The sequence below is a fragment of the Bicyclus anynana genome, chromosome 22 (genome assembly GCF_947172395.1).
Source record: "Bicyclus anynana chromosome 22, ilBicAnyn1.1, whole genome shotgun sequence".
Taxonomy (NCBI): Eukaryota; Metazoa; Arthropoda; class Insecta; order Lepidoptera; family Nymphalidae; genus Bicyclus; species Bicyclus anynana.
The window spans coordinates 6,996,265-7,008,679 of record NC_069104.1 but is presented as its reverse complement, the minus strand read 5'-3'; the positions used below and the strand labels follow the sequence as shown (position 1 = coordinate 7,008,679).

At 34.5% G+C, this 12,415-nt stretch overlaps 1 protein-coding gene across 3 annotated transcripts in view; it reads right to left on the bottom strand.

Annotated features, from left to right (window-relative positions):
- Positions 1-8,493, bottom strand: part of LOC112050664 (semaphorin-5B) — a 99,715-nt gene extending 91,222 nt beyond the window's left edge. For all 3 annotated transcript variants that reach the window (XR_008251972.1, XM_024088972.2, XM_052888326.1), the window contains exon 1: positions 8,043-8,493. The gene's annotated coding sequence lies outside the window, so the exon portion shown is untranslated. The remainder of the gene's footprint in view (positions 1-8,042) is intronic.
- Positions 8,494-12,415: the final 3,922 nt, after the last annotated feature.

Here is a 12,415-nt window from a genome sequence, read left to right as displayed (position 1 = left end):
AGGCAATACTAATGTAATATACAGAACTACACAGATAGTTAAACTACACAGAATACAGTATATATAAATAGAACTACACAGATAAATGGGCACCTATACTTCACTGCTTCACAAAGCCCCACAACACAAAAGCTTCAATCTAACTTTGTGGCTTTTGAGGATCATTCAATCAACATTGAATGTTCTTTAGCAGTTTACTCAATCCGACAAATACTAGGAAATCATAAACAGTAGATAATTCAGCAAACGTTTTACTGCCAAATAAAATTCTTTAATAAATTTAATAAAAAATAATCTGGGATAAAAATCTTAAAAAATAAAAAATCACAAAAAATTAAAAAAAAACAAATAAAAATGGGAGGTGCGGGTAGGGGTAAGTTTTCGACCTATTCTTAGACCTTCCGAAAATATACCTACCCAAAAAAAATCTTAAAAGTCGGTCAAGTTGTTTCAGACTTTGGTTACAAATTCCGTGAGTTGTGTTGTAACACCTAAATATATAAATTACTAAATATTTACGAACTGACGTAGGTACCTAACATATACATTTATGTGTAGCTACTAGAAGTGTGTGCGTATTTGCGAAAATAATTACTTTAGTGTAAGAAAACTCAACAAATAGACGCGAACGTGACGATACAATACGTTTCACAGCTCACTCGAGTCATGAAAGCCTGGTAACTTGTTACTTTACAACTGTTATTTATAAAGTCTAATAATAATACTCGAAGGAAGGTACTTCTACTGCGTGATATAATTAACATTAATCACAGTTAGTCTAGTTAAAAACTCAAAAACTTTAAGGATCCCAGAAGCGATCTAACTGTTCGTCAAACAAAATTTGTCAAGCAATTTGATTGTTAGCAACTTTGTTTGAACCGTTTGTCAACCATTGCGTAATAAAACTTCATGATTAACAAGCAAGTTTGTCAAACATATTTGATCGTTAACGAAAGAACATTGTAACTGATCAAATTTTCCGTCAAAGCAAATTTGCTTGTCAAACAATTTAATCTGATGCGGCTTTGTTTGAAGCTTTTATCAAATATTGTTTAATGAAAACGTCAAGTTTGACAAGCATGTTTGACAGTCAACAGGGTGCTTTGGCGTCATAATAAATAACGGCCTGAAAATCCGATAGTTTTTACACACTATCGAAGTTTTTTAATACCGATAACTTATCAACAATGTGGTTAAAGCTAAAACATTTTTCCACACAACTGTACACAACAAACACTACGTGCCTGCCAGCATGTCATTCGCATTGAGAGCTTATAATATCGTATGAAAACAACATTACCTATAGCGAGCCGAACAATGGACTCACAGAAGTAAACTAACAGGGAGCTACTGTTCCTAGAATAGGTACGATCGAACCCAGCGATCTAAGCTGGGCTGGATAAGATCATGGGCATTTATCATTCAAAACCCGAACAATAAAATGATATATTTTGTATAGTGCACCTGTATCACTAAGATGATGTTCTGTAATGATTTTTTTATCACTTCGACAGAGTGAGCTTCGAACTCGCATCTATCGCTCTCTGTCTATAATATCATGTTAAACAAAGAGCTGAATTCGAGCTCACTTGCGAGTTATACAAAACATCATTACAGAATATACATATTAAAGGTCTCTGGTAGAATCACACATTCACGTACATATCGTAAAAACCGAAAACCGATTTATAGGGTGCAAACCAAGAGAAGGTATCGATAATCCTTGTATTTCTTCTAAGTTAGCAGTTAATCTATTGACTTCAATCTATAGTTACATAGTTCTATCTGTTGTAAAAGAACCGCCAACCGATTTAAGTATAGGGTGCAAATCAAGGGTAGGTATCGGTAATCCTTGTACCTCTTCTAAGCTAGCAGTCACCTTTAATCTATTGACTTCAATCTATCGTCACATAATTTTTTCTTCACTGAAAAACACGACGAATTTAAGCGGCAAAGCCACTCAAACCCGACAAAAAACCAAACGACCAACCAACGACAAAAGTACGTAACCTTCCTGTTCAAAAGAAAAATAACTCTACAATGTTCAATTAAACAAGTAAATCTACTATTCCATTGTCCAACTACTTACGTACTTACGCAAAGTAACGCCTCCTTGGAACCAATGAAAAAAAAATATCCGTAGTCTATGGTAGCAGACAACAACCAATAGCAAACACAACAAAGGACCGATAAGTAAATCAATAAGCCGCTACTGTTCCCGGAATATGCAGGATACGTTGAACCCAACGATCCAAGCTGGTCTGGATAAGATCATGGGCGCAATCAAAGTTTAAAACGCAAGCAATAAAAAGGGATACTATTATACATTACAGTCCACGCCTGTCTCGCTATAAAAAGTCCCTATAAGACTTCAATTCAACCTGTTATAAAAGTGTCGGATATAGGCCTTTTTAGGGGCCCGTAGTCAAAAAAGGACCCTTATAACTTTACAATGTCAGTCTAAGTTTGTCGGCGGTTTGGCAGAGACTTAATATTAGGAAGCTATCATTCAATATTATATATTTTTTTACTTGTTTGATGTTTATGTTCTACTAGCGGACGCCCGCGACTTCATCCGCGTAAAATTTAGTTTTTCACAAATCCCTCGGAAACCATGGATTTTCCCGGGATGAAAAGTGTGCTAAAGTTAACCTATGTGTTAATCCAGAGTAAAATCTATTTCCATTCCAAATTTCAGCGAAATCGGTCCAGTAGTTGCGCCGTTAAAGAGTAACAAACATCCATACAAACTTTCGCGTTTATAATATTAGTAGGAAGTAGGATAGAGTGGGTTCTTGAAAAATATTGTCAGTAAATTAACACCATTTCTTATTTTAGGGATCTGTTTGTGAAATATTAAGGCTTAATCTTAAGTGTTACTTGATATTAATTTTGAATTTAGAGAACAAGTTCAAATAAGTAGTAATACATATTTTATAATGAAATTAAAAGAAAACTATCACAGCTAAGTAGGAATTAAAATTTAAAGAATTGTAGTCGACCAATCAAAAACCATTCTTCTAAAGTCGGCATTTTTAGCATGCAACTGCGGAACCTTACTCTTCGCGTGGCCCGAACGTGCTTAGCAGGTTTTTTAATGGAGGAAGGATCATTATAGCGGATGCTGATAACTTTGTTCGCGTTTCTGATTTTTTTTAATGAATATTACCCGTGACTATGATGCATGATTAGCGAGTGCACTTTCTTCTAAGAACTAAGCAACGAGCTTGAGTTTTGTAAACTGGACAATAATGCAACAGTTAGATTTAAACCTAAGCCTATATCCCTTGACAGAGAAAAGACTTGACCTTGAAAAAAAAGCCGTGATAGCCCAGTGGATATGACCTCTGCCTCCGACTCCGGAGGGCGTGGGTTCAAATCTGGTCCGGGGCATGCACCTCCAACTTTTCAGTTATGTGCATTTTAAGTAATTATCACTTGTCTCAAACGGTGATTGAAGAACATCGTCAGAAAACGCGCATATCTAAGAATTTTCTTAATTATCAATGTGTGAAGTCCGCCAATCCGCATTGGGCCAGCGTGGTCTCTCATTCTGAGAGAAGACTCGTGCTCAATAGTGAGCCGAATATGGGTCGTTAATGATGATTTAAGGTAAAGTACTATCGTACCATTGTCGCATAAAGACTGTGAACCATAAATGCAAAGGTCAAGAACTCCGTAAAACCGGTATTCGTGAGGTTCAAGGTAAGGTTCAAAATGTAGAACTACTTAGGAAAATGGATACATTTATCTGCATTAAAAAGAAAAGTTTTATCTATGAAGGTACTTAAATAATAAATTATAATATTTTTCCAATTAATTTTTATTATTTTTTCACTAGCTGACGCCCGCGCCCCGCTTTTTCTTACTTAAAATATTCTCACTTGTCTGTATTACCTTGTCGAATTGGCTGAACCAATTTTGATATAATTCTGTTACAGTGATAAATGTTATCTTTGAGAAAACAGACTACTTTTTTGCGAAAATTTATCTTTAACGGCCAGTTTCTTCATCGTAAGTAACAGTCAAAGTAACGTCATAAAGCAAAAGTGACGGTCTTAATCACGGAAAAATAAAGTCTTCTTTACTACTTACTACTTTTACTGTTACTTTAGCTTTACATGAAGAAACTGGCTGTAAGAGGTGATTACAAAATCTCCCGTCTTACATAGAAAATAATCTATCTAAAAAAACGAAATGCAGTCCATGGAATCTGGAGCATTTTCCTCCAACACCACATCTTGAAAGCGTCAATCCTTTTGCGGTCTGCAGACTTTAGGATCCACATCTCAGCCCTATAGAGAAATATAGGCTCTGCAATAGTGTAAAAGTTTAATGTATAATATAAGTACTAACTCATATATGTAGTCAGGAAGGTAGAAGGTAGAAGGTAGACTTTCAACAACAGAATGAAACTGTCCATTGTAGGGCTCTAGGTGCTCTAATTGCACTATCAATAATTGTGCGGTTATTTCTAAGATATCAACAGGAACTGATAATTTTATATTTATAGCATATTATAGTGCAATATTATAGGAACATATGACTGTTAAAGTTGAATAAGTGGGTACTATAAAACAATAATAAATTATATTATAGTACCTATTACTAAAAGATAGAATACTATTGGACATGAATTCCTTGTAAATTCCCATTATTATTAACTTGGGTTAAGAGTGGCAATTCACTGCCTTTTCAATAACTATTAGATGATCCAAATACCCCATTGTATTGTTCCAACAAAAACCAAAGAACTAAAGCAATAACTTAATGGACCTAGACCAAGGCTCACTGAGGTAAAGCACTGATAACTTTTATACTTTATTCACATTCACATTCACGTGTTGAAAAAAAGCCTGAACCAAGTTAACCATTGAACCATAGAGGTACCTAGCTGGTTAAAAAGTATATTTACCAGAGGTCAATTTATGAGTATTGCAGGGTGACTTACTGGTCTTATTTATTCTTATACTCATGAATAGTTATGTAAAGTTAGTGTGCTTACATTGACTTACTGATCTTATTTATTCTTATACTCATTAATAAGTTTATGACATGTACAAAGATTTAAAAAAAATATTAAGTAACTTATTTTTGTTTTAATATGAGCAATATTTCAATCCCCATTAAGGACATTAGAAAGTTTATCTTTTCTAAATCAGTTAAAAACAAAGACACGACAAAAGCAAGCAGAACAGTACAATAAGGTACAATAATGTCTTCATTTAACAACACAATAGCATGTTAGGATTGTTCGTAGCATCTCAAAGATGGTACAAATACATGCAAATTGCCGGCAATGAATACAATGCAGAGTCATTACCACAGGCCATGCTGCAATTTAGATGAGGCCAAACTAATGATTGGGACTCCGCTGACTGTCAATGGATTGCCTTGTGTAAGTCATGTTGATGGGAAAGTGTGGAATAATGTTAGGTGAGTTACTTAGTTATAGGTGAATTACTTATTAATGGTGAGTAAGGGCATTCAATTAAAATTATTATTAACCATTATTAATTAGGTATTTACTATTTACCTCCTTGAAAATGTAATATTTAAATAAATAGGTAAATAAGGGGTTTTACAATTAAATAGAAATAATATTTATAGCCATGCTGCAATTTAGATAAGGCCAAACTAATGATTGGGACTCTGCTGACTGTCAATGGATTGCCTTGTGTAAGTCATGTTGATGGGAAAGTGTGGAATATTGTTAGGTGAGTTACTTAGTCATAGGTGAATTACTTATTAATGGTGAGTAAGGGCACTCATTTAAAATTATTATTAACCATTATTAATTAGGTATTTACTATTTACCTCCTTGAAAATGTAATATTTAAATAGATAGGTAAATAGGGGGTTTTACAATTAAATAGAAATAATATTTATAGCCAAGCTGCTATCTAGATGAGGCCAAATTAATGATTAGGGCTCCGCTAACTGTCAATGGATTGCCTTGTGTAACTCATTTTGATGGGAAAGTGTGGAATAATGTTAGGTGAGTTACTTAGTCATAGGTGAGAAAAGGAATTTAATTATTAACAAACAAACAGGTTTGAATATCAATATGAAAAATGGCCATGGCAATTTCTGGACTACTGCTTTATGTTATATGTTAAAACAAAATGTACTACCCACCAATTTAGTTGGTTGTCTTCAGATCTCTGATTTGAAATCAGAAGGTACGCAGGTAAAAGTACATATTATGTATAAATAAAAAGTACTTTTTCACTACTCTTGCTCAAAAACACTGTCATATTACCACTCCACAGCAGGGCTAAACAAGCATATTAGCCTCCAGGGGCTAAAGTAATTTTGTTTTTTTAATTCTTGTCTGTTACGAGTACTAGCCAAGTACTAGCCTACTATAAAACGGAGGAGGTTTTATTCGAAAATAGAATCATTATAGGTAAGGCCCTGATTGTTTTGAAAAATAAATAAAAAACTTTAAATTGGAACGTAATGCAGCGTCCTTGTCTGTGGAATATGTTTATTTTTTTATTTAATTTTTATTGAGTTGCGAATAGAGCGAGATTTGAAGACACGGGACATCCTTTACGGTGTAATACCTTTGCCTCTTTCTCATGTGAAAAAAATAAAATTAAAAAGCGAGAATTTAAAAAACAATTGGCGTGAATAATACACACTTGATTTTTTTCAGAAATTCATTGTAAATTTGTGACCGTAACTTACATATTTTTCAATAATAATTGTTATTGTTGTCTTCATCTAGTGAGAATGGTGATTCTAATTTGGAGATGGATGAAATTTTCAATCTGTTACCATCAAAGTCGAGACGCATTTACTTAAATACTTACCTACGATACCTACGAATACCTACGAAAAATTTAATAAGTGAAGAAAACAACAACGAATCGATTCACTTACGAAAGGAGTTTTTTAAACTATTATCTCCCACGTTTACCTCACGTACTCATTATTCATCTTCACAGTAGTCGGAAATTATGTCACCGGGTAAAAGCATCTCCCTTAATATCCAAAATTGTAGACTTTGTACATTTAATTTTCAATTAAAATAAATCATTGAATATTGTACTAAACTATTTTATTTTGTCGCAATCGTAGTGAAAAGCAGAGTGTAACACGTGGGGCTAAACCCATTATAAACTCGGTTTCTATTTAGGCGGCCCTCGCCTTACGTCTCGGGCCCTAAAAATACCTCGTATATAATGGGTCTTTTTAGCCCCTTGTATAACAATCTACTATTAAAACCAAAAAGTTTTCTTTAGACTTTTTTATGGTAAGTACCTAGTCAATAATAAAACAAATTATAAAACATTTTTTTTTCTTCCTATTGCAATTCTGAATTCTCGAATTTATCTCTGTTATTAGGTTTTTTTTCAAATAGATATGTTACACTTCTGTGTCATAGAAAAGTTGAAGGTCAACTACCTTCAACTCTTGTATGATTTTTAAAGAAGATTTTATTTACTTATGTACAGTAACTACAGGGGTGAAAAATATGTGCTGCTTAAGAACCTACCCTAATTTTTTTTATTAATTAAGTACCCATAAAGCAATTAGTTGCAATCAATATTGTCATATAGATAATTATCAATGAGCCTTTAGAGACCCATTGAACAACCGGGTGTCTCTCGTAATAGATGTTTTGCAGCTTAAACCCACCAGGCAGCTGCAATGCGGGTTGACGGACGGACGGACGGGTTAAAGACTATGCACGCCACAAACTTAAGTAAACTTTGCAACGTTGTGACAGAATTACTAAAAACGTACCTACCCTACCTACAAGCATACACACCATAAGAAAATATAACATAAAGGGCCATAAATATAATCAAAATAATGCAGATTGCATGCGTGGGTTACTGGTTACCGTATGGTATGGTTAAGTTCAACAAACCACAACTTACAGCAATATAAGCACGCAAAATCATTTATTACAAACCAGAAACACCGATACGTAATAAATAAAAAGCGGAGTGCATCGATACGTAAAACAAAAAAATATCCTCGCGAAAAAGTTGAACGTTACGAAACAAAACACGAAACTTTTTGCTTACCATAAATGTTATGTGGGTGAAGCAGTAGAAACTGAGGGGCAGATAATAATCACGTTCTTGCATCGAACGAGGCCCATTCTCGTCCTGGATTACCAGTTTAGATCATTGTTTAATTCATCACAATACTTTTTGTACAAACAGCAACTTCGTTACTACTGTTTATTTATTTTGTTGACACTAAACGAGGTTATTGCCGCTCGTTAGAACATCTGGACTTTCGGTGGTTTCACTTCGCGATTTAAACTACGAACAACTTTGTTAACACTTATCAAAAATACAAAACATGAGACAGTTTATAATATTTGAAGCACACGCAGGTAGAAAACGACCGTGCAAGTGGTTAGCTCGCTGAGAAGTTGAAAAAAAACAACAATAAAAGTTACAGAGCGCGCCACAACGAGCAACTCAGAAACACGACAACGAATAACGCAGCAGTGTGCGTGAATGAAAATGCGCAGCCAGCCTCGCAACGGCGTACGATAGTGTTGCTAGCGTATTGTGAATAGATTCCATTGATAAAATGTGATAACGCGATAGTTAATAAAACTTACAGTTTTATACTCATTCCTTTTATTATAACATCAAAATATTAAGGTTAACATGGATATGTAAATTTCAAAAGATCCTTCCTTCCCATCGACCTGCTCGATCGATATGCTAAAAGTTTACACTTAAAGTTAGTATATCAATAGTCTAACTTGCGGAAATCGAAGCCTAGAACTTCCGTATTTGTGTAAAATCTCTTAGCCAATTAATTTAAATTAATAATTATCTAATAGGCTTATAATGTTTATATTTAGTTAAAGAAGTCCTCGGTTCGAGAACTGAGTCGGGCAATGAAATACTGAACTTGTTAAGCTAAGATTTTTTCAGATTTTTTATCTCGGAGTTGAGACGTTACGAGATGATTAGTACCTACTCGTGCATCTCCGTGCATTTGTAAGCACGTTAAGCCGTTGATCCATGTCATTGACATCTGATAGAGCTTGTTACGAAATTTAAAATTATCACCCTGTCTGCTATTCCTCAGAAGAGCAACGTGGTGGGGCTAAGCACCATATCCCCTCTCTTTTAAATTAGGTGGGAAGCCTGGACCTGTAATGGACCATTTAAAGTACGCTGATAATTATAATATATATCAAAAATTCACACAACTTTTAAACATTTTTTAACGACAAAATATCATTTCCATTAAAATTTCCTTTTTTGTTCAGTAAAAACAGAGAATCAAAATGTCTATACAATGTCTATAAGTATTATGCCTATCACTTCATTCTACGACTTATAATCTTGAAATTAAACAAAGAAATGAGCGAAATTTCTAAACTGGCAACATTAAATCCCGAGTCAATCCCCGCCAGCTACGAAAGCTTTACGAGTACATGCACACAAACAAAATGAAGTTTGAACGTACACCGCCCGCGCTCAACGTCCTTGCGGCCACCGACCGGACTTAGTTTACCTCCGTCAACACCCATTATACGACCCAGTAAAAGTAACTTAGCAGATGCATAAATTACATTGCGTTGTAACTAGAACTTTTCATTAAATATTTCCACACACAGTAAGCAATGGATAACATAAAACATTTTTGTAAATATCACACTTACTAATTGTATTAGTATCTTATTGCATAATTAATATTTAAAAACAGAAGGCTTCTTTCTGCCTTCGGATGTTATCTTACGAAATATGTAATTTGTATGGCGGTCTTCGATGTGCAAGTCTATGCAGGGGAATATTAATATGATGCTGTGATCGTTAGTTTCGGGGTGTAGATATAGGTAGATACCTATCTACTGAATGTACCTATGTTTTTAAATTAAATTCATTTTTCAATTACCTCCAAGGGCGGCAAAAATAAGACATACCTGATCATTTAGAATTCTGTAATGCTAAGTAATCCGAATACTTGTGATTACTACTAAGTACTCAGGATACGATACCAAACATGCTAACCATTTGAAACATCTTTATTCCATAGGTAGGTAGGTACCTATGACATTTATAAAATATGTTGTATTAATATGAACCTACCTAATTAGTTATCTCACCTAATGTTAAGGTGCAGTTTAAGAAGGAAGCGGGCTCACTTAAAAAAAGTACCTAGGTAGCAGTAGCGAAGGCTGACATTTTCTAGTAGGTAACCCGTTCATGTGTTTTTTAGTCTGAAAGACCAAGCGAGTTTCATATACCTACGTAGGTACGAGTAAGTTCTTATAGAAATTATTAATATGTTCTTCTTTTTAGCTGCGTTTGTTGTACAGATTGTAGAAATGCTCTTATAATATTATACACCTGTTTCGATCGTATGAAATACATTATAGTAATGAATATGTATATATGGATTTTTAAAAGGTAACCCGATAGGAATCGTATTTTTAGGACCCATCGCCCCTGTTAGGTTTATTCAAATTTAGCGTTCCGGTAAGATGCCGCGTAAAACCGTCAGATGTGTGAGTAGAACAAACTTATAACTACCTAGGTACTTACTACTTTCAAGTCAGACAATATAAAATCCCAAACTGACCCACACTGGGAATTAAACCCAACACCTCTCTGTTGTAGGTACCTACTCAAATATAAGTGGTAACCTTGACGACGACCTCCAACTGTAGTTGACTAAAATAAAAGATATAGGTACTACTACTTACTTATCTTATTAATTTCATTACCCACAAAAAACAAAAGCAAACCGTAAATAATGATATTTATGTTCGGAACGATGTTAAACAGCTTAATTTTATGCGAACTTATTGTACCAGTTATACAGAGTGATTTTTTTTTTACTAATGGCTATGGCTTAAAGTAGATACAATATGATTTATTGAGAACTGAAAATAGCCCCTTTTAACAGACTACAAAAAGAAGGTTCTGAGTTAGTAAGATTTTTTATAATGTTCTACGATCACTAAAATGCACAGTCCGTTTTACAAACTAAAGAGTCCAATTGCACCAAAATGCGTTTACATCAAGTGTCAATAAAAAAGCTAAGAAAAATAAACCAATTGCAGTTTAAATAAGCAGATTCCAAAATGATTTTGTTTATACCAAAAAACGACTCAGTTGCAACTCAATAAATACAGATAATATCAGACCGTTTTCGCACATTACCTTAAATATCTATTCGTAATTGGCCGTTGTGCGTAGCTTAATCTTTGGTATAGTGTAGGTCCCCACAGGGGCATAGCTACCGCCGTATCAGCCGTATCAAGTCCCCACTGGATTATTCCAACCAACCGAGCTTTACTAGCTTTGTAGGCTGCCCAGATTGCAGATTGCCTCGTGATGATAGTAACGTGACACTACTTTAATTCAGGGATCCGCGTCTCACACGGGTTTCATTTAAAGAGTGGTGCAGTTACCCAGTACCCTACGTTTTTACAGCCCACTGGCTTGACTTTGCCAAATCTGCACAGGCCAAACATTGAGAAGTCTACTGACTAATGTAAATGTAATCTGTCAGAAAAACTTTTTCTCCGAATACTGTAAACGTAAAAGTATGTTTGTGGGATCCTAACTCCCAAGTTTTTGGCTGGTGGGAGGCTTTGGCCGTGGCTAGTTACCACCCTACCGGCAAAGCCGTGCCGCCAAGCGATTTAGCGTTCCGGTACGATGACGTGTAGAAACCGAAAGGAGTGTGGATTTTCATCCTCCTCCTAACAAGTTAGCCCGCTTCCATCTTAGATTTCATCATCACTTACCATCAGGTGAGATTGTAGTCAAGGGCTAACTTGTATAGAATAAAAAAAAAGTTATGAAATAGAATAAGTTTATTAATGAAAATATTTTTGTGAACTCAGAACAGCCTGTATAGTCAAGCGCCTTTCATAGTTATAAATCTTGTTTAATAATAATGAATTCGGCATAAGATTGTAGTTTCAATATTATAAAGCATTGCGTAATATTATTTATTTATATTATAACTGTCGACAGTGTATGGGACCTGTATTCCTTGTTCATACAAAATGGGGTCAGTCGTGAAATCTTGTCTTGCCTTAATAGTCAATGCAGCAGAGTAGGTAGCATACACAGGTATTTTATGTTATAGGTAGTAACAACTTGTTAAGGGTAGATAGATAGATACCTTTGAAATACGCTTTAGCTGTGCCCCGCGGTTTCACCCGCAAATATCCCAATACTGTGAGAACCAGGGTTGCCAACATTTTTTCAGAAAAATATAATATTTTCAGATTTAGCTATGAAAAAAATATAGTGCGCTTAAATAAAATATAATATTGTAAGTATGGAATAAGCAATAAATCGACATTTATTAAAAAAAAATACAATATTTATTCATATTTGTTACATTTTCAAGATTTATTTGTCTGAAATAAGAGTGTTATTTATGGTTTTTACATCAATTGTTTTTT